Source organism: Falco rusticolus, chromosome 3 (assembly GCF_015220075.1).
Source record: "Falco rusticolus isolate bFalRus1 chromosome 3, bFalRus1.pri, whole genome shotgun sequence".
Classification (NCBI taxonomy): Eukaryota; Metazoa; Chordata; class Aves; order Falconiformes; family Falconidae; genus Falco; species Falco rusticolus.
The window spans coordinates 54563784-54587221 of NC_051189.1; the positions used below are offsets into that span (position 1 = coordinate 54563784).

At 42.5% G+C, this 23438-nt stretch overlaps 1 long non-coding RNA gene across 1 annotated transcript; it reads right to left on the reverse strand.

Annotated features, from left to right (window-relative positions):
- Window positions 1-3372: 3372 nt before the first annotated feature.
- LOC119145485 lies at window positions 3373-22946 on the reverse strand. Its single transcript, XR_005103422.1, has 4 exons — window positions 22782-22946; window positions 8822-8892; window positions 7605-7717; window positions 3373-7116 (listed from the first exon to the last, which is right to left on the reverse strand). It is a non-coding gene; the product is annotated as an uncharacterized LOC119145485 (long non-coding RNA).
- Between the last annotated feature and the right edge of the window lie 492 nt (window positions 22947-23438).

Consider the following 23438-nt stretch of genomic DNA (forward strand, 5'->3'; position numbering starts at 1 on the left):
CAACTATTGGTGCAACTCTATGCCTGCTCCTGCTTTGTGGGAGCAGTTTGGGTCACTGTGATCAATCGATTTGCTAGCATGTGAACCTGATGCTCAAAGGTATGCAGGCACGTAACTGTTACCAATCTCATTGGGTGTTAGGCACTTAAAAACAAGATGGGTGTCCAAAAGTCTTTGCTACATGCTAAAATAATTTGAATTGTGCAAAGTGTCACAACTTATTGCTAGAAACATTATCCTTTTATCTAAGAATTTCAACTTTTATAAATGTAAGTCTGTTCACAACCCCCAGTGCTGCAACCGACTGCATTATTTATTATTTATCATTATTAATTATTACAATGTATTATTTATGCCATGCAATAGGTATGCACAGTATTTTGCCAAGAAACATCCCTCACTCTCACATTTATTAATTTCTAGAATATTTCTATGCTGTTTGATTTGGAAGTGAATCAAAACTTACCTAGATATTAAAACGAGTGACAGTGAAAAGCTTCAGAAGGTCTCCTGTTTTCAGCTGTAAGAATCAAGGGGCAGTCTGGGATCCTCTTTAAGGTCGCTGTTCTGCTTTCCAAACTTGACACTTACCCACCAGAAAGAGCTGTCTGGCCTTTGGGCTCAGTCCTGTGCCCTAAGAGCACTTCCCTGACCCTTCTGAAGCCACAGCATAAAAACCTGAGTCTGGGCTGCAGCTGAGGGTCACAAGTGGAACTAAATTATCTGATTATGGGCATCCACTTACTAGTATTATGAATTCCCTTAGGTTTATTACTTGCTAAGTTGTGCCTGGTATTTCTCAACAAGAAGAGGGCTCACTATTATGTTGGTTTCTGTACACGCATAGTAAGAATAATGTGCCCAGAAGGGTGTACAATGCTTAGAAAGATTAGTATTGAAAGAAGTATAAACAAAGAAAACAAAAGCCTCCAATAAGGCAGGATTTTCAAAACTGCCTTGGTTCTGAGATATGCCTAAATTTCTAAATCAGTTTTGGTAGTCTTGTATTAACAGCTCAAATAGCTGTTATCTGTAAATTAATTTATGGATAGCAATGTTTTGTCTTAGAGTTATGACAATGGGTGAAGTCTCAGACAGTTTAACACCATGAGCTGAACACAGGTTGAGAGGAAAGCCCTGGAGGTTCAAGGCCTCCAAAGCCTGCCCTTATTATTTGTTGTTATATCACAACTGTGCTACTTAATTACTCCTTTTTTAAATAACTGAAGCACAGTTGTAAATACAGAGAGTGCTCCTGTTCCAAGGAGCTCACCATGCACTAAGATGTAGTAGACCAGTGAAATAAGCCAAAGGAGCAGATTAAGCACACCTACAAAACTGCATTGCACTTTTTACACATGCAAACAAGCTGTAATCAGCTATATTGTTATCACCATTGGAAATCAGCATCACTATCAGAAATAAACGTACTGAAAAAGGGGGAAAGGTTTTTGAAATTTGCTTATATGCATATTCAATGAACAGAATCCAAATAGGCAGGTATTTTTTCTCCTGTTAACGTTTAATAAAGGTTTATTGGCGTAACCATCCACTTCTGTATAGGCTCCAGGTAAAGCATTTTCATTATAATAATCACCATTCATGAGCCAATGAGAGAGCCCTCCAACTTTTGTGAATTGGTTCATGCAAGCTCTACTCCAAGACGCAAGGCTAAGGAGGAAATTTGAAATGACCCATCTCAAGACTGCAGCTTCTGCAACCCACCAGCAGCACGGTACCCTGAGCAAGAAGGCTGCACAGCCCCTCGGGGCTGTGAAGGTCAGGAGATGGCAGCATGAGCTGCTACCTTAGCGCTAAGCAACACATGTAGAGCTCTTTGCTAGGTGACTGTACGTTCCAGCCCTGCACCTAGTCAGGAGCAAGGTCATTCCTCCTGGAGTGAGTGGAGAGGTACCAGCTAGTGAGGACAGACAGAATATTTGAGGCTGATGGTTGATGCCACAGGAAGGCTGCTGCCTCCTGTGCTACAATGGCTTTGTGTCACCGCCTTCTGAAAAAATAAAATCAGCACCAAAAGTGTTACTAGGCTACAATTTCCATAAAAGGGGCAACAAAGTCCCCCTTCCTTTATCCTAGTGGAAATCAGGGGTGGTTCTGCTGAAATCAGCAATTCCACAAGGATGCAAAACTCAAAGGAAGGTACTAGCTCAGCAACTACGCAATCTCTCCATGAGCTCAGCAATTCATTCTCTAGCTCCAATAATGAAAACACACAGACCTGCTAAAGCAGCGGGGGTCCTTAAACTTCTTTATCATCTGGGATCACATCTTAATAGAAGGACTGACTGATGAACGCTTCCCTTCCCATTCTCCCATCTGAAAAGATCACCTCCTCATCCACTTCCTATCATGTATCCTCCCTGTGGCAAAGCAGTAGCAATTACAGGAATATTAGGGAAGTAATTAATGTATTTTAGATGCCTTTTAATGAAATTCAGCAGCTGAAAAAAGGGAGAAGAGCCAGTAAAGTATAACCTGTTATCTCTACCGCATGCCACAGTTTGGAAACTTGTATATTGAAAGTCAGAAAAACACTTGCATCCTTTTAACACTAGTGTTAGGTTAGCCTATCCTGTGTATCGCTGGCTGGGTAATACTACATAAAAGGTTCACACTTGTAAAATGAAGCTGATTTTTAAGAGATCTAATAAGAGAGATGGAGCAATTTATGTTAACATTACAGCCACATGGGCATACATCGATTTCCTGGAGACTCCTTCAGACTCTCCTCTCTTGCAACTTCTTCTTGCAGGTCCTATTGAATAGGATAGATCCATTTACCTGCCTGCAGAGGTCTTGCCTTATAACACCCTGCCAAAATTTGAACAAAAGGTGGTCAGATAGGTGAATGCCTAACCTCACTCTCCTTCCTCCAAGACAGTGCCAGAGCAGGCTTCTGACTGCACCAATGGTAACTCTCAGCTTTGAGTTATCGTTACTCAAATGATATTATTTCAGATGGTAATGGAGAGGGACTTTTTCCCAATGATTCCTTTCAGTTTGTCTCTGTTTGCATGGTCCTAGGGCTGCTGATCTATGTTCTTCTAATCCTAGTGGCTGTACAGAAGCATCTTTGTGGTGTTGCTGCTTCTTTCCACAGGAGCTCCAGGGTCAATGGGATCCTGTGTTTTCATATTTTCCAAGGGCTCCACTCAGTGATCTAGTTTCTTGCTACCCTCAAGCCGCTGCTGTCTGAGAAATATGTCCCTATCAGCTGCTAGAATGCTGACTTGAGCCATGCCTCCTCTCTAAAGTGCATTTTGGCGGTGTGCTGTGATTAAACACTGCTCTACCAGTGACCCAGCAGTAGGTGACCTCCTTCCCCTTTCCCCAGCACATCGTCTAAAAAAGTCAAGTGATAACGGCTTATGTTTATTGGTTTCTCTTCAGCAATGTGCATTTCCCACTCGTGTCAAAATGGTTTAGACTGTATGTTGCCTGCACTTGGTCATACATCTTCTGCCTAATATCATGACTTACCAGTGTTACTGGAAATATCTTTCAGCTGTTATACAATCTAGATGGGATATAATTGGTCACCAGTCTAATAGCATAGCTGCAAATGGCTAGTTTCTTTCTTCTGCCGTGCTTGGTAATTGAGTCCCCAAACCTGTCCACAGCATGGTGGTAGAAAGCCTTCTCTCCACTGGGCAGCTCCATGCCTTTAGACTCTGCAAGCATTGCTGATTTTTTCCCCTTCTGGGACCTGACACAATCAGACATTACATGGTTATTTATCCCTTTCCTGCTGTTCATAGGCTGAGTTTTTTCCTGGTGTGAGCACTGCCTGTAACAACATTTATGCTGGATGTTGAGGGCAATATTTTGTTGGTATCTGTCCTCTCTTCCAGGAGCTAGGAACATCAGGAGCTAGCAACATCAAAGGAATCACCAGTATAATTCTGTCCAGCCTTTTCCAAGAGCAAACACCCACCCCTGCGATCAACAGCTCACCCAGAATGATCAACAGAACATCTGCTTCACTCAGGCTGAAAGAGTTTTTCACCACCTTGCAGCATCTTGCAGATATAATAGCAGAAGACCAACAACCATAACACGCCATGGAGAGAGGGAGAGTACAAGAGATCACGGGTGTCATCAAGGTCTGTGAAATATCGGAGGGGTCATTAGAACAATGCCAAGATAATTTCTGGAGAGGGGATTGTGCAGCTCTTTTGCTCTTTTTCCAGGTTATTGTGTTTAGCAGTTAATCACATTTCCTCGTGTCCTGTGGATCTCACTGGCATCATATTCATGTACCATATGGATTCCATGTCAGTAGGAATAAACCTTCTCTTTATTAACAGTATCGCTTATTGCACAGCTACATATGTAGCATACCCACAGTGGACATATAGATTGATATAATGGTTTCTCTTCCAAAGCGTTCCCTCCCACAACCTACATATGTTTTTCCAAACTATACAGGGGCTGGTACGTACATTGCTGAAGTGAGACTTCTCTGTTCAGCTTTAGACCTTCCCAGTCTCAGCATCTACATCTGAACTAGGTGTCTAGACCCACCTTGTAAGAAGAAAAGAAATTCCAAATCACAGTTCCTAAGGTAGATGTCAAAATCAGGGGCAATAAGCTGTACTGTTGAAATGCCTATTTCCTTCCTTTAACTCCAAAAGGTGCCTACATAGCCGGAGGTGCATGTCTATAACATCAGTGCTAAGAGTCAGGTGGGATGAATCCCACTTTTCCTAGAATATCTGAGGGAATGAAAATTCCTTCAGACCTTCTCTGCCAAGATAGAGTTTATCTTTACAGCCTCTCATCTTGAAGTTTCCACCGTGTGACACTGATGCCTGCTCACATTGCAGCATCTGTACTCTAACAGACTAAAAAACCGAAGGAAGAATATTGAATTTGCCTTGATCTATCAAATTCCTGTGTAATGCTAACTAGACCAAAAGTTGTGTGAACATGCTTTCTCTTTTATATTCCTAGCTGTGTGTAGTAAAGAAAGTGTCTAAGTTCCAGTGGAAAAGAAAGTTCATTTTTACAAGGAAATGTCAACACAGATTAGCAGTGGGACTTGCTCCAAAGACACCTACAGTCAAAACAGGCAAGACAAACACAGGTGGGAGAAAACAAGGAAAATGTGGTTTAGCAATGTTTTTTTCCTTTGCAACTTAGTAAGTTTTAAGTATTTAATGCATTTTCTTCATCTTTCTCAATAGCCCTAAATAAAAACAGTCCAGAGTGCAAGCTAAGAAATGAGAGCTTTTGAAGAGACAGTGTTTTAAGCGCCACTGTAGGCATTAGTCCATCGGATGGTTGCTAGACAAGAGTGACACTGCTGTGCCATGCACCAGTAGGCTCACTGGGAGGGACAGATTTCCCTTGTCCTGCTGTCCTGCTCCAGGCTCCCTCCAGGCGCACTACTGCCCAGTTCTGTGTCTTTGCCCTGAAAGATCAGGCCTTCTTTCCAGAGGAAAGGTTCCTCCTTTAGAGTCTGACCTTTATAGTAATCCAGCACTCAGAAAGTGTTAAACAGAAATTTCTAGCTGAGTGTTCTTCTCTTTATTTTAGTTTTCTGCAGTTTGCCTGCCCAGCCCTCTCTGAAACCTCCCTCCAAGACGAGTTCTGCTGTGTGAACACTTTCAATACAGGCCTTGTAATACAGTGCTCATATCCAGCTGCTACAGGCAAGAACAAATTTTCACCTGTGCTCCAGTGTGAGAGCAAATTGCCTTATCTGCATGGGAGCTTGGAAAGGAGCTCCTGAAAGAAACGACACATCCCAGTTCTCTTGTTCAATGGAGTTGAATTAAGCTTTTTAACGAGTCAGTGATTATTTTTCCAGCCTTAAATCTGTCCATAGCTGCAATCTGTGCATAGGCTGTGCGTAGTTTAATCTTTCTTAGCTTGATGTTCAAATACAAATTAAGGCAATAGTGAAATTATAAGGTTTCTCCTAAGAGTCTCCAGGAAGACAGATATTTTCAGTGAGCAGATCCCAAAAAGCAGAACAGATATTTTTACGTAGTTGAAAAGCTGTTATCAGAGACTCTTACTACACTGTAGACAATTAGCATGGAGCTGAAGCAGGAATGGAAGTGTTATGATTTGTTGTTGGTCAAAGTTATCCTTTATATCTTCTAATAGAGAAGACCATCAATGGCCTGAAACTCTGTATGCAAAGCCATGCCTGTAAACATCAATAACTCCTCTTGAAAGAGCACTTACGGTAGCAACAAAACCTGAGGTATCTATGATAACAAGTGCATTAATACCCAGCACACAGAGCTATCATTGCAGACATATTAGTCCCAAAATCTCCCACCTAAAACTTCAAGCAGCTCTCAGGGACGGGGGGGGACAATACGAAAGGCGTTGTGAACGCTGGTCGAGTCCAAGGACAGACACGGCAGTCCTGTGCTGCTTCCCTCCCGCCTCTCGTGCTGGCTGTCCTCGCTGCCTGGGCTGGGGCTGCAGCCTGCATGCTGGTACCGTAGAGAATATGGAGGCAGCACTCGTATTTTATCATCACAACTTGCTGACTACAAGGACTACCTGCTTTAAATGTATAACAATGCTGCTCTTGCTGTAAATCATACTTTCTTGGTGAGCTACAAGGAAGACAAAATCCTCCTGTTTCTGATGTACACTTTTTTCATACTGGATCACTGAGATAATTATAGGGACAAACAGTACACTGAGTTACAAAACAGGAGACCCAGTTCATGAAAGAGGCATTGAATTGAAGTCAATATAATTTCCTTATTTCTTATTTATTTTGCAGTTTTAAAGAGCAGTCATAATGTTTCTATGTATGCCATGCCATTCCATGTCATACCTGCTACCTCACCATGCTTAGATGTAGCCAGACCAGCTGGGGCTGCTGTACTTATCCCACTCTACCTGAAGAGCAATGTGTCCTCTGGGAATCTGGTCAGTGATTCCGAATATAAGAGCAGTTGGTTGGTGTAAAAACTGATAACTCTTTAGAAAGAAGTCCCAGCGAAGGGATGTCTTCTTGGGAGCAAAGCCAAATATCCAGCAGGACTTGAGGTCAGAGGTGTGCCCTAGAAAATCCATCTCTGGGGGAAGAATGAGCAGCAGGGGCTGTTCATAACCAGACACCACCTGCAGAAAGAGATAAAGTACCGAGATGGCATCTGTGAGCAGCAGCAGAGCACAGAGACAGAAGCTGCCTAAGGAACAGCTGTGAAGCCAGGTGGGGGGTGGGGGGGAGGGGAGACCAGTGGAGTGGGGTGACCGGTCACCTTTGAGGAAGCACCCAACAGAGATCTGGCTGTTAAAGCTCCAGGGCTCCAGCAAGGGCATGAAGAAGCCACCCCAGTGCCACAGAAAGAAGAGAAGGAGCTGCAAACAGAGGCCAAACCTCTTCTCCAGGTGTAGATGAATACCAGGCCAAGGCTGAGAGAGCAGGGAGAGCCCAGTGAGGCAGCTAGTCATGAGAAGTGTGTGGGCAGTCATGGTGGTAAAGCCCTTCTCAAGCCACACCTGCAGGAGTAGGAGCAGAAGCATATTCTGCCCCTCCAGTTCAGAGATGCCACTCCCAAAAGATGCAATGGCAGAGCATCCTTCTTTCCATCCTCTCAGGGACTCACCTCTTCCATTCAGGGGGACTGTGAGGTCCAGAGCCCGGTCCCACCCTGAGCCATCTCTGAAAGGCTGCTATGCTGTGCACGTTCCTTGCTTCTAATACAGTCCTCACATCCAGCTGTCACAAAACAGCAGAAAAGCCTTAGTCGCTGAGCTAGATGCAAACATGTAGAAGGAAGACAGTTTAAGCAGATGAGTAATGCATGAAAGTCTGCGAGACAAGTATACAGCATTTTGTTTCTCAGGAATACATGCAAGGAGCTTTGTAATAGTCCCAGTTATATATACTGAATATTCCCTTTTCCCACCTATTTCCCCAACTTGTTCTTGCTTAACTTTTGTAAAAGCAAAGTGGAGATTTGTCTCAAGGAGCGACTTGAAGGAAAGGGTAGAAGCTTTATCAATCTATCAGAGAGGAGTCCCAAGTTTAAGGCATGGTATGAAAGAGAAGTTAATAAATGTTAGTGCCGCGCAGCACTGCAGATTCAACATGAAACTCAACAGTTTCTCTTTGTGAAAGTTCTTGAAGTGTACTTGTTCAGACCTGGAGCTGATTTGAATCAAAACTTAAAGGTGCAATTCCAAACTTTCAAACATCAGCCCTGAAGTCTGATTCAAATAGGATTCTGATCAAAACTGCTCTTAAATAGAAAGCGCCATGGCAGTCCAGCTCCAAACACCTCTTCAAATTCTTTGAACAGTTTCCCATTACCTTATCTCAGGCTCATCCCTTTGTCAAACCAAGCCTCGCTATGCATCTGCTAGCAGTAAGATAGAAATGTCAACGATTGGGTCCCAGTGTCTTGATTTCCAAGTAGTTTCAGAAAGGACCCTTCATGTTCCATGATTCTTTCTGAAGTTTTGGCTGCTCTGCTTACCTCTTTCCCAAGAAACAGCCTCACATAAGAACAGCAAAATCTTTTTCTTTAGAGATCTATCCACTTTCCTAGATACACTCACTTCCTCTGCAGATACCACATGAGAGCTTCTGTGGAGTTGGCCAGAACAATAAGCAGATGCCACTCAGCCCTGGTGTCTGGGTCTGTGCTGCTCTTGTGGGGGTGGGGAGGAAGGATTCCTTCCTTATCTGATGGGCCCTGCCTTGTTCCAAGGGCCTGAGTACAAAGCAGTGGCATCATTCTTTTCCTGTGGGGAAGTGCTCCCATCCTCCAAAGACAGAAGGTAGCTTTCGATCCCTTGGTCGACAGTGTTTTGCACTGACCTGAGAGTCGAAGGACCAGGTCTGTAAGTCTTTCCCTCTTGCATAATTTCTGAGGAAGGGGTAAAAAGAGCCTGTAATAGAAAGAACGCTAGATATAGATCAGAAACCTTGTTTCTCCCTACATAAACGCTGCTCTGACTGTCTGTGGTAAAGCTTGTGTCTACCGTTTCTCAGTTCTGATGGGCAACTTTCTTCTCCATAGCACTTCAGTGTGAGAGCCCTGGTTCCTCTGTGTGTAATACAGAAACCAGAGAAGGTATTAGGACTTTTCTGGGTAATACAGAAGTGTACTTACTACTGCCATTCAGGGCTAGACTGCAATCTGCTGGTTGTAGCATACACTTGCCTGAGGGGCAGCTTTCAGGAGCATGTGTTTATCGCTGAAATGTGGCACAGTCTGTCTGTGCTAGCCTGGTCATCCCTCTTTTTGGGCACACTCTATGCTTTCCCATAAAAGGCTTGTCCCTGAGATTTTTTCATCACTGGTGTTTAACCTTCCAGCTTCCTTTGCCGAAAGGTCAGCCTCACCAGTGTGAGTCCCCGCAATGCAGCGTGCCGCTCGGGGAGGAGATGGGCCCCTCTCAGGCACTCGTCCCTCCTGCTATTCTCCTGAAGTGACACCACTTCAGAGTCTGAGGGAAAAAAAAAGACAGCACAGCACTTTTAAGCTGTCATGAGGGAAGAAAGGCTCCTTTCATTTTTTGTTTTGTTATAGAGCAGAAAAAAATCTGTCACTTTGCAGTATGCTTGCAACAAACAGCTTTAAAAACTGATTAACTGGTTCAGCTTTACTTAGCTTTTAATCACTCAGCAGCTGTTTACTTCACAATTCACAGGTATATTTATGTTCCCCTTTAGTGGAGGTTGTCAGTTATCTTCCTTTCTGGGCTCTAATCCCGCTGACTGGAAGCGTTATCTCCCTTTGCGGATCGGACCCAGGCATGGAAATGGGGTCGGTTACATGTGCAGCACACCTATTCCCAGTCCAGCAACCAGGGCGAGTGCCCCAGCACTAGCAGCAGATTACTGGGTCTTTGGTTCAATGGCTAACCCCTTCCCATGTGGAAAGTGAGTATGGTCAGACAGGAACGTGGAGATACCTTTTTTAACCCAGCAGCAATAGTCATCCTGTAATGCCTCAGTTTAGCTCGAGTTTAAGTTTCTGTTTCACTATTGGGTGAAAATATGGGACTTGTAAGGATTTAGGGTTTGCAGGAACTGCAAGGTGCAGTGAATCTCTGCGGAGCCGGAAGGAGGTGTCTTCTCACACAAAGGCGGGCTTTCCTGCAGAAGCCTGAAGCTCCTGGGGTCCACACTTTCATCTGTAAATGGGTCTCTTAAAACAGGATTCACAAATGTGTTCCAGTAATAAATAATGTGACTTTCTCGGTGGACTGTGCCCTGTTTTGTCGTGTGGGAGAACATCCCCATGAACTGCCATACTTAATGGTGTTTCTACCTCTCTATGATATTCTGAGAAATGACTTCACCTTAAGAATACACCAGTACCCCCAAAACTGAAAGAAATCCCAAGAGCTGATCATTATGGAGAATGAGAAGAGTCTAAATGGGTGCTAATATTTTGCAAGGGAAGCTTTCAAATGAATGAAATACATCTTGGATATTAATAGTGAAGCCTATGATTATTACTGTGAAGATCTGCTTTGTCAAAATTTCAAATGGAGAATGAAAGCATGTACAGATTTTAGGGATTTTTTTTCCTTTTTATTGAAAAAACACACTGCACATGCAAATTAAAATTGCATTTACCATACAACACTATAACATTTTTGGCACACGTACTCAGCATGCATAAATGTTGGCTGTATTTAAGTTCTCCTAGACATATATAATTAATGAAATACATTTGTGTATAGCCTCATTTTGTGAGCAGCCTAAATTTAGACTGCCTATCCGTTTGCAATGTAAATCTTCTTTTTGGTTGGTATATTAAATGTTAATGCTTGTGCTAATTTTTAGTCTCTAACCTTAAGGCAGGTCACACATTGCTTTATTAAAATGAAAGAAAGAAGACTAATTTAGTCACTGGAGTCAACAATTAAAAGTACATGTGCGTTTGGACAGAAAAATAAGGAAATGATAACTTAATGGCAAAAGGCATGTCCTCCAACAGCTAGGCACCATGGTGTGATCCTTATTTACTTTTATAGTGCACCCCATTGTGCCTATGTGTTGGAAGACATATGTCATGTTTCATCCTCAAGGGCCTAAGTGTGAATTTCCTGTTATTTTTTTCACAACTTTAAAAGTTGTTTCAATGAAGTTTTTGTTGGAAGAACTTTAGTAAAATGTGTTTTATATACTGTCTGTGGCTAACCGGGAAAAATTGCAGCCCCGGAGGAAAATAACGAAGAAAGGCTGCAGCCTGAAGGAAAGGAAGGAGAGGGCTGGGAGTGGAATGGAGCTGTTAGCTGGGCTGGGAGCGGGGGCAGCGGTGCTCACCCCCCGACAGCTCCATGCATGGGCTTGGCAGCTGGCAGGGACCTGTGGCCCCCACCAGTCCCGTGGAGCTGTGCATACTTCCCTACCATCCCAAATGGAGGGATGCTTTGAATGGCCATGGCCACGCTCACACACTGCTGGTTTTGTTGTCCTTTTTGTTTGCAAGCTCTCTGGAGCAGATATGCACACGGTGGCTCTGGGCACATGGGCTTCCCTGGGAAGCCCCTCATGGATGGACTCCTCTGATCCCTGAGGAGCAGCAGCCCACCTGGAAATGTCTAGGTCTATTTCAAGTAGGAAACAGGGAAATTCTGTAAAATGTCATGCTTTTTTTCTGCACTGGGAGCTAATTAATGCCCTGATTTAGTGTAAAAGCAAATGTGAAAAACTGTTTTAAGCTACCAGATACTTCTTTTTTTATAGGGTTTTCACTGCAAATTTCTTAATTTCCAGCAAATACTTTCCACACTGTTACTAAGGTCTTTGAAATCCCTGTCTAGTGCCTTAAAACAGAATCTCTGATATACAATTTTTCCTCCAGTTATGCCAAATATAGCAAGGAAATGCATGGAAGCAGAGCGTACTCAAATCTAAGGCCTCTGCTTTGCAGAAATTACCTAGCTAACTTCAGTGAACAAAACGTCACCAACAAAGCTTTTCAGCACCAAAATTCTATACAAATGCCTTTTAAATGTTTCACATTTTCTAGAATTAGGCTGTCACTTTTGCAAATGTTCTGTGAAATTTTAGCAGCAATTACTACTAAGCAAAATGTTTCAAAGAAAGGAATTCTAAAAAAGGAACAAAGATAAAAAGAAATACTCTTGCAACACTAGCTTGGGAGTCAAAACTCTCTTGCAGTGGAAGTTAAGCCCAATCCCAAGTACGAGAAGCTGCATGGTATAGCGGAGCGGACGCAGGAGCAGTGGGTCTCCCTGTGGGGTCTGACCTGTGCGACCCTGCAAAGCCCATTGGCTTCACTGCTTCCTGAGCCCCTTCCCATCCATTATGTGGGGGACCATGCACGTCTGGATGGGCTGCTTGCTGGATCAAAACTCTCTCTGTCCACATTTTATTTTATTTTTTTTCATGGTGTCATATCACTCATCTGGGTTTCTGGGCATTACTATACTTACAGGAATGAATGCAAATGTACTTTATGGTGAAAGTAAAAATGGGATATCCTGTAAATTTGATGTGAAACCTGCATGTCCCCTGTCTTACAACACAGAAAACTCTGGTCAGCACTGAGCTTGTCTCCACCGTTTTAGGGTTTGTTCTTCAAAGAGAGATCATGCTCCAGGAGCATGCGCTAGTTCCAAAGTAACTTACACAAGCAAAATATTTACTCTTAACATAAATACAAGTAAAGAATACCTGCCTCCACATCAAACTTACTCATCCAGTGGCTAACTGCAAGCTTTCTAGACAAATTTTTATTCTGTTTGCTTCAAAATAATGGTAGCACTTGTGGCATGGACCTGGTGGCATAAATTGTAAACAGTAGCAGTAGACACTGGGAAAATAAAAATAATTATATATGAAAAACAGAGAAAAAAAGAGGACAGTGTCTTCCTTGTGAAATGCCAGCTCCAATCTATACAGAGCCAGTGGTAAATTACCCACCTGTTTTCACTTACTTAACATTAAAAAACACTTACACATCATTACACTTTTGTATCATATTAGTGAAAATGAATGCTAGAGCAATATGAGGTAAACATTGCTAATGCGGGAGAAGGTTGTTTATACGTTCTAATGACAGGATTAACTATGGCAGTGAAAGGTACACCATGCTCCTTTGAACCCTAGCTCACCACCAAGCAAGCCGCCTAGCAGTACAAGGAGACCTGCTAGTCCAAAATGGGCATTTCTCCTGCTTTTTGAGACCATTGCAACAAAGTAGGCTCACTTACGGAAAATGGCCTGCCGCTACCCTGAGCAGCATCCTGGGGATCTGGAGGGCTGTGTACGTTTGATCAACTTTAATACTGTTTTCTGCCACCTATAAATCTTCTGAACGCAATTTGAAAGTAAGATAAGGAAGTGGCTCATTTAATAAATATTTTGTCAGTGCAGTTCATAGGCACTGGGTTAAACTTGCCGGCACTTCCAACTCTGAAGTTTGAAAATCTTAGTTCCTGACTTAGAGCAGACGACCAGGGGTCTGATCCCAAGCCCACCGGTGTCAGCAGAAAGGCTCCTGCTGAATGCATGAGGTGTTTTACTGGCCCTGCCTGCCCATAAAAAAGCGGCAGAGCGAGGAGCCACGAAACGGATGGCAACTGGGACATGGCGCCTCTGGGAATTGCTGCACCAAAGCCCAGACTTCGGAATAACATTGCACAAGCCTTTCTGACCAGGCAGGCCACACCGTCCACAGCAGCCGTGCATGCTTGCTTTCCACCCGGGCTGCTCTTTGGGGTGGACCCTTTAGCATGCTGTGTGTACTTGGAAGGACCGATGTTCCTGCCCTGAGGGCAGGATTGCTTTCAATTCATTCCTGCCCAAGGTATGTAAATATAGACAGCACTAGGACTGTGCATTTACTATTCCACTAAACCATGTGTGCTCAGTGCTGGCTTTCCATGGGTGAGTGCTGCAGAGCAGCTCTTCTTAGGTGCCTGCCCCCTCGCGTCCTCTGAAAAAGGGCAGGATGGTGGCAGTCTGACCAGAATTAGATCAAGTCACACCACCCATTTCTTCTAATTTAAACCCCAGCAAATTTCTCGTCTGCATATCATTCACGCAGCTCCTCCACCTCCACCTCCTTGTAGGGATCCCCACCCCTGCCCGACAGACGTCTGGAGATGTCCAAGGGCCACGGGGTGATGTGAAAACCGAGCACAGGCTGCTGCTGCTCCCCCCTACAAGCAGCAGCACACCCCTGCGGGGCACTGCGGGGCACCTCACTACAAGGACTCTGGAAGGTTCAGGCTAATCTTCCAGGGGGAAAAAAAAAAAAACCTATCTGAAAAATGGAGAAGAGATAATAACACTTGTAGCTGTACAAGTGAAGATAACGGCAAAAATAATCAAATCTCATGCTCCTGGGAGGAAACTAATTGCACACAGGGGTCAGGAAGACATTTTCATCCACTGTAGAGCATCGCACAGTTGGCTGCTGTGTTGTTATTATGAAAGAGGGAAGTGGAAGGAGGAAGGGGGACTGTGCTTGGGTTGTTCTTTTTTTGCTGAGGAGATGGAGGGAAAGGCGAGAGTGGCTCTTGTTTGCCCTTAAGCATCAAGAGCTGGCTGGCATCAGAGGCATAATACCAGGCTGGATGGATACAGTATGGCAACGCTGATGTGTCCAATGGATTGGGAAAGTGGGATGTATCTCTCCATGCGCACACATCTGCTATCCCTCACTTGTGAATGTTACTCCAGATGGTAATCAAGAAGGTGGTTTTATAACCCACATTAAGAGGACTGTCTGCTGACAAGTTATGTGTTTTCTTCCCTTGAGTACATGCTGTTAAGATGGATAAGTGCAAATGGTTGAAATTTGGTTGTTAACTCTGAATAATAATAATACTTTGCATTTCTATTGCATCTTCCATCCTAGGATCTCAAAGCACTTTGAAAACAGTAATTAACTGAATCTTGCCACACTGCTGTGAAGCAGGTAATTATTACTACCATTTTTTTGTGGAAAAAGAAGCTTTGTCATAGTGAAAGAGAGTTTCCCTGGCACACCAAAGAACCAAAAATAGCCAAGAAATTATGATGACTTCTCAAAGTAAATTAAAACCATTGCATTAATTTCCTGGAAGTTAATTTGGTTTTGGTTTTTTCCCAGTGAATAAATTAAGACAAGCTTCACACATTTTCAACTTTTGAAAACGTCTTTTTGGGACTAAAACACTAAAAAGAAACTACAGACCTTGCACTTTTCACTTTCTTGCTGAACAATGAGAAAAATATCAGTCAAGAGTGAAAATGGGCTATGGAAAGCAAATTAGTCAAAGAAATAGTTTGATGACTGCAATTAATTAATAGTAAGAATATGGTGTAAACTCATGTCAGCCTCAGCGCCAATTTCCATTCCTTTTGGCCTCATCAGACAGTTCATTACTCTCTTTCCTCCTCCCTGAAAAAAAATGCAAACTCTTTGTGAGGACTACAAGGCTTGTTTTTATCCTGTTTTTCTGTTTTTTTTCTCTTCTTGTCATCTGTTTAAAAACACTTTCTAAATGTGCTGCATAAGGCTGAGACTTTGTAGACAATAGGCTCATAAGCTTGCATAAATGAGAAAAAGAGAGGAAGACCAAGTTTCAGTGTTGATTTTTGCTCGTTGAATAATATTAGTTATTTGATTTTCAGACCCACAATCCATTCTTAAATTAGAAGAAGATGTTGTGGTCCCGTCAAAGAATCGAAGACAAATTCTGCTAATCCTTCTGAGAGGTGAGACAACGGTAATGGGGGGTAAGGAATGACGTCTGGGTGGGCAATATTGCCTGTTCATTTCCTCGGCTTAGCTGCTGATTGTCACTCTTGTGCCTTTGAGATGCCCATAAGCTTCCAGGGAGACTACGCGAAGGTAGAGCAGCTTAATTATGTAGGCTGCTATTTACTAGGTTTCAGCTGAATCCATCAAACTAACTTTGCTTTAACCTGAGCCAGATTTGATTATGAAGCCAATTTATTGACTGGTTTCTCCTTTGGCAGTGCATCCTTTGATTTAGATACAGATACTTACCTACTTGAAAAGTAGCAGTGTTATGACACAATTTATATTTTAAAAAGCAATATTACATGGAACATAATTTTAAAAAACAAACAAACAAACAACAACAACAAAAAGCCCTTTGAATCTAGAATAATGGCTACCTGTAAGGCAGTAGCTCACTTGAGAGATTTTGCTCAAGTAACTTATAACTATCAGCAGAACCCCCTAGGGAATTACCGCTGTTTTTGCAGAAGCTGTTTGCAGTGGAATAAACAGACAAGTGCTCTATATATCATTTTAAGTAAGACAAATAAAGTTCTGCTTCCTCCTTACAACGATGTCATTGTCACTTATATAAGAATAATTCTGTGTGACTTTTTATGAATCTTTCCCCTGTGCAGAAGTACAATGGCCTAATTTCCTACACTGCGTATTGTAAATAAATGTCCTTCTTCAGCAATCTATAGCCAAGCTGAAATGATCTCACCACGAATGGAGCGGTCTAGAAATGCTAAGGTGTGTTTGAGCACCAGTGGTGGGTGGAGGGAGACCCCACTGCCCCAGAAGAGGGTATGTCCATACCTGCTCCTTCCCTGGGAGGGTTTCATATGGCCTAGGAATAGCCGATGGGAAGGCCTGTTGAAGCCATTCCTTTTGTCCTAGGTTCCCCTTTCAACTCATGGCATGTCTGAGAGATAGCTTAATCTCTTAGATTCTCAAAGAGGCAACATCAAATGCACAGTACTTGTGAGCACGAAGGAGGAAAAAGGACAACCCCCTGTCTCCCATACGACCGCCCACTACTATTGCCAGAAAGAAACTCTGAGATGGTAAAACCACGTTAAAAAATTAATAAAAAAAGCTAGAAAGTGTTATTCAAAATGTAATTTTAACACATTGTGAAGGGCTTTTAAGGGGAAATCTGTGTGGGGAGGGCTGTCATCTCTCAAAGGCCCCAGCTAATGTAGCTGGCTGCCCAGGGGAATGCTGGGGGGGAGGGAGAGAAAATGGGAGAAATTATATTAAAAGGGTGGGAACGTTTTTTTATAACTTACAAAAAAAATATATTTGTTTTCCCCAGAGTCTTTCAGGTTGGTTTGCTCTTCTGGCTGCATTTGATCTGCCAATAGCAAAGCCCATCTCTGCACTGATTGTGGAGTTCTGTCTGATATTCCCTGTGTGCCGTGAGCATGGGGATTTCATTTCATACATCATTTCCAGCAAATACCCTCAGTACAAAGCACAGAAGAAATTTCTCTCATACACACATGCATAAGCTTACATCTGTGTGTGCACACATACATGTGTATGTATCCACATGAATCAAATCACACTTGTCAGAGAGATACCCTCTAGCCCTGGTTAAATTCATATGATAAATTGTATTATCATGTGTCTTTCACTGTTCCACCTGCACGATCCTGCCTGTTAATGTCTCTGCCTGGATTTTTTCTAATGTTCTGAACCTTTGAAACTAGCTTCAAAAAGGTTGCCATTAAAACAACCAGGGGTAAAAAAAAAAAAGCAACCAGCAGAGTAACATTTCTTTTCGCCCTTCTTAACTGGAGGCTTCTTTGTTCCTTCTCACCTTCTCAAAAAAAATACAACCAACTGAAGTTCTGGGATAAACAGCGTACACAGAATGACCCGTTCGTGGTCCAGTATTTTACAGCCTAGCAGGGTCAGAAAGCCAGACTGGAAATGGAGTATTTCTAATGGGGCACAGTTGAACTTTTACGCCTGAGGTATCAGCACTTAATATAATAGTTTTGTACATTCTAGAGGTTTCTACAACAGCAAAAGTTTTGTTTCTTCAGCCTTTCAAGTTCTGTTTAACTAGACTTGTAAAAACTAAAGGGAAACTCTCTAAGTGAAAACAATATAAGGACACAAATAATCTACAAAAGCCCTTCAGAACTTGTGCATAGGGAACCAAAAACAGAGTACCACCTCTTGTGATTATTTATGTGTTCTTTCACTACTTGGAACTAATCTGGCCATTCTCAACTCACAGTGATTACACCCTCAAACCTAGTCTGTCCTGACTTTCCTATGTTATTTTAAGGTACTTTAAAATCCCCACATGATTAGAATTTTCAATATAGGTGTCATATGCAAGTCGCATTGCTTTGTTGCATCAGAGTGAATTATTAGTGATATAACCCTCCTCGTCTTTATATACTAAGTAAGACACATAATTTATAGACTGTTCGAAACCAGGGACAAAGGCCTGGAAGAAAACTCCAGAGCCATCAAAATCCTCAGAAACATGTGGCCCTGCCTCGCTTGACCATTCTGGAGGCTGTAGGAGCTGCTGGTGAGCCAGTGTTGCCCCTCTCCTGCCAGCAGCTGCCAGAGTTTCCTCATGCTACGGGTGGCAGGGGGGCACAGCCACGTGTACCACCACTCTCCACTACTTTCAGAGGCGGCTTATTTGTTTAGGAGAGTCGTCAGGGCTCAGACTGATGCCTCCACCTATTGCAGCTGTGCTACCCTCTCCCATGTGAAGTTTTATCTACTCTCACTCATATCTTAAGGAGATAGCCTCCCTATGGGCAGCCTATTTTAATACCCAGCTTGTCTGTTTTAAGGGAAAAAATCATGGTATCTAACCTAAACTTTTTCTTCCTTTGTTTGAGGCTGCTGCTTCTTGTTCTACCTTCTTGTACTAATGTGAAGAATTCCCTTACTTCATTAAACGCACTTCTACATAATGGTAATGTCCCCAGTGAGTGATCTCTGTATAAATTCAGTTCCTCTGATATTTTCCCATATGTTTTATACTCTGATCTCTGCATCACGTTGGTGGTTAATCTCTGTGTGTTCTCCAGCGCAGTATCTACATGCTAGGAGGACCATAAAGTGTTTTGGGTGGCATCGTCCTAGATTTACATAGTTGCCATATCACTCTTCTACCTTTATGTGAGGCTTCTTTTTAATTGCATACAAGAATAGCGCTGCTGCAATTTGCTTGGGTTACAGCACAAGTATAAGCTTTATAGGGTAGCTAGAATAGTCTCAAGCTCTGTTACTTACTGGTTTCTAGATAGCTCCTCTTCAGCTATATCTCTATCTTTTATTAACACCTACAGACTATTATATTTGTTGAAATCCCCTTTCAATGTGCTTATGGACATAATCTTGCTGTATTTTCTGAGTTATCTCTTTTCTGGTCACTGGACTTGTACATGCAGCATTTCTGAGATGTTGTGAAATATAAACCTGCAGAACAAGAGTACGGTTATAATACAAGTGACCCTGATTGAAAGGGTGGCTGTGAAAACTGATTACACAGCAAATTGCCCATCTGCACAGACTCAGAAAAAGAACATTTCAAAGCTCATTTGTGGGCTGATGTTGCCATTTAATGCAGTTTCCAACAAATCATTCATAAAATTAATGGCCACAACTGATGCTTGTTGCTCTCAAGCTCTACTGTGAAAAATAGTTCTGACACTGATTCAGGAAGATATGTAAAGGAATGGGTGTTATCTGAAGAAAACTGAATGAAGTAATCTTCACACAACCACAGTCACTTGGGCTACTGGCAACATTCTGGATTACTGTATGATTCTGCTCTTCACAGTCCACCAGTCAGTTTTCCTGTTATTAATGTAGCTTTGTTCTGTAGCTTTCAAAAATGTTTGTAGAAGAACCTGTCACTTGTGTCCTTGCTAGATGTCCCTGACACTGACTCGTTGACTCTGTGGGTGGTGGTTTGAGGAGGGATAGCCTTGGTTCCTTCCTCAACTTCTTTGCTGCACATCATGGACCCAGAATAATTTTGTATATCCTCTCAAAAAATAGGACTTCACAGTTCATGCAGCCTATGTTCCAGAAGTAGAAGTGCCACTTCTAATCTCCCATACCTCAAATGCCTTCTTTTCCAGAACTCCAGCTTTGGGGGGAATCTGGATTTGAAATTAACCTCTTCAGTAGATAGTGGAATCGCACAGAGACTTTGCAAAAGGTTTCACAAGCCAGTTACTATTTACTCTGACTAATATGAGAAATGTTCAATTTTAATGAAATAAATAACATCTACTGTTTGTTTCCTGATCCCTTCAGATATCTATCCAGCTTAGGCTAGATGTCATTTCAGACCAATTTCTTCCCTTTCTTTCTTTTTTTTTTTTTTTTTTTTTTTTTGATAAGTACCCTTCTAAGTGATAGAAATTTATCTCCCTCCTTAGCAGATATTTCACTTCTCCCTGAGAATTTTGGAGTTTAAAACTTCCCTCCTCTTAAAGCACATTCCTCTGGAGCTGCTTCTTCCCAAGAGTCCTGTGTCTTTGCAACCTCTCCCTAAGACTCTCAGGCTGTGGTTTCACCCTGTAATATGTTGGTCACCAGTATTAGCTTAATCCACACTCTTTGCCTCCAACCACCATTTCTTACTCCCCCTGCAAATGATGACATTTTTCAGATGTCCTGGCACAATTGCTTGTGGGACAAAGCTGTGAACTGTATCAGAAAAACCACCCACCTTTTTAAAAATGCACCTGTATCCCCCTACCCCTCATAAATAATAGTACTAAAACATACCCAGAGGTTCTATGCCTTTTAAAACCAAATATTAACAATTAATCAGTCTTTGTGGCATGAAGATTTTCCAGCCAAATCACAAATCTTCACCAGGAAGGTTCAAGAAAATTCAAGAAATATTTGTCAAGGACTGAGGGAAACATCCTTTGTGGGCCAATAGCTTGTAAGTCACAACCTGCTCTGGGATGGACAAGCAGGCCCAGCTAACCCTTGTCTCCTTAACACAAGAAGCTGAGACTGTGTAGGATAGTTGCAGTACAAAGGGATTTACACAGTGCGTAAACCAACTGAATTGCAGAGAAATGTGTAGAAAGGGAGATACATGCTAATGTGGAGATACGGTATTGCAGAAAACTGCTTTCTTGTTACAGAGATTTCAGTATGGATTTGGAATGTAACTTAATTAAAATCTCCCTGCCTGATTATCATCCCAGACTATTTTTATGCCACCATAATTCCATGAACTTCCATGTAATCGACATGTAACTCACAGAAGACTCAGACCCTGAGTACTCTGGATCTCTAGATCATTGCACAGCTACTTATATGTACTGTGCTGTGTACTATCCTGATATTAAACCATCAGCAACTTCCTGTAGAGAGTTAGACAGGGATCCTACTTCTAGACTAAGCTTTTCAGCTGTGTAATAAACTCCTAAGAATCATGTGCAATGAGTCTATCTCTTTATTTTTTCTTACTTTTTTCCTGGTGTAGTTCTTCACTCCAAAGTCTCTTCCCTAGGTGAAAGGGAAATGTCTTTGGGGACTCCAGATAACCCTGAAACATGAACTGTCTTTCTGAGTCAGCAAAGAGCCTGAGACAGTGATCCTGAGGACATGGACTCCCTCAGACTGTCTCAAGTCTGTCACGGAACGCCCATCACTTTCCTGCCAGCATTGTGATCTATTTATTGTACTAGTGTCCACATGAAAAGGAAGAGCTTGGGCACAGTCGGGGGAACACGCACATGCAGTCACAGCTGGGACCCCCTTTGTTTCGTGAGTGGATGCACTCAGCATACCAGCAGATCCAACGGGAATATCTTGATTTGCTTTCACTGTGGTTTTCACCTATGACATGAGTAAGCAAAGGGAAGGCACAGAGTCCAGTTCAGCACACAACAAAAGGAGCCAAAATCTCAGTAGTACCTGCCAAGGTAACCCCAAAAAATCAAGTCCAGTTGGCATACATATTTTGGCAAAGCCCTGTGTTGTTCAGTTAGCACAGCAAAACACTGAGATTATTCCATGTACTCTCAGGGGAAATCCCAGGCAAGGAGGTCAGCAGCTCTGCTGGGGAGCAGCTCTGAGCAGCTTGGGTGGGTTTCCAATGGAACCCCCCCAGAGGAGGGTTTCCATACTCAAGCAGAGAAGAAAACAAAATTTCGTTGTTTTTAGGAGACTGTATATGCAAAAGAGGCATGTATGCTTCAAGGAGATTGTTGCCATGACGTTATGTCCTTCTGTCTGAGAGTGACTTGAAGACACCTTGGTTTTCCTCGGTTGTCCCCTTACTACTTCAGTTTCTCACCAGCCAAGGCTGAGTTCAAAGATCACCCAATTAGTAAAAGGAAAGAGAAGAAAACTGTTTCCACCCTATTCCTCTACCTGATCAAGCCAGTTTAATACAAGACAAACTTCCAAAAGGCTTTACTGCATGAGGAAAGCCTTCAGGCTCATTACCAGGAAAGAACCATTCAAGTTGCATAAGTAGATAGTTCAAACGCAACCATATGGACAATTTAAAACTGGGGCAAGCTGTCTGTGAAAAGACAAGACACCCCCAAAACCAATACATTTGTCTTTTTCCAGCATACTGCCCCAGTGGCTGCAAAAAGTATGATTTTGGCTTTCTTTAAGGTGAATATTGTAGTAAGACACTTCTCCCTTCTCACTGTCTCCCTCAGTGCTTTCCTGCCATCTCTGATAAATTAACCTCCAGCTGGTCACATTGCTACTTTTGGGGTGGGAAGGCCAATATTACCGTGCCAGTGCTACTCCCTAAGTGTCAGCAAATCCTTGGTTTATCACACCACCATTCAAACACTGAGACTCTATAACAACGCACAGCACATATTTTGCAATTTACTTCCCCACTAGTTCAATTCATTCCCTTTTCTTTTTGTTTGGAAAAGGCTCTCCTCACATTATCTCCACCCTGACCTGACAGAAAGCTGTAACTGCCTTCTCTGAAATTCTCTGCAGTTCTCTTTCAATGAAGTGAACTGGAGGTCACAAGAATTATCATTGCACATCATCAGTATGTTTTATACTTACATATTTATGTTGCTTGATAGTGTCATCCCTTGTATCATGAAAAATTCTCGCCTAATCCCAGGAGGCAAACAGTTCCCATAATGCCCATTCACACTGTGATTTCTTCATCAATGCAAAATCTTGTTTTTATACGGAGGCTTCTTGGTTCAGGAAAAAACAGCTCTGGGTAACAGGAGGGCCAGGCTTCCTGGTTATCCATACACTTACTGACCATACAGCATGAAACAACATACTCTGAGCGGAAGTGCAGGTTGGATATTTTTCAGCACAGTGCAGCAGTTATTTTGTGCAAACACAGCAAGCTTCTGGTTTACCACTCTCTGATGGAACTGTTCAGAGTGGCAGCACACTAGAGAGAGAGAGGAAATTAATTTAGGTTTTGAATAGAAGTGGATATCAATTATATGTGCTTTTAAAAAAGATTGTTTGAGCCTCATGCTTAGAAGGGAAAGTGTAACAAGTCCTGATCATTATTTTTTTTTTACACTTTGTTTTGCAAGCCAGCATTGTACATGACACTTAAGGGTTTAAAGATTTAAATTCAGCTGACCTATCTCTGCCTAAACAAAGGGGCTATAAACAGGGCTATAAAAATAACTTCTTGGATTTAGTTTTGTCAGGTTTTCTTAGGTAGATTGGGTATGTTTGATCATGTTG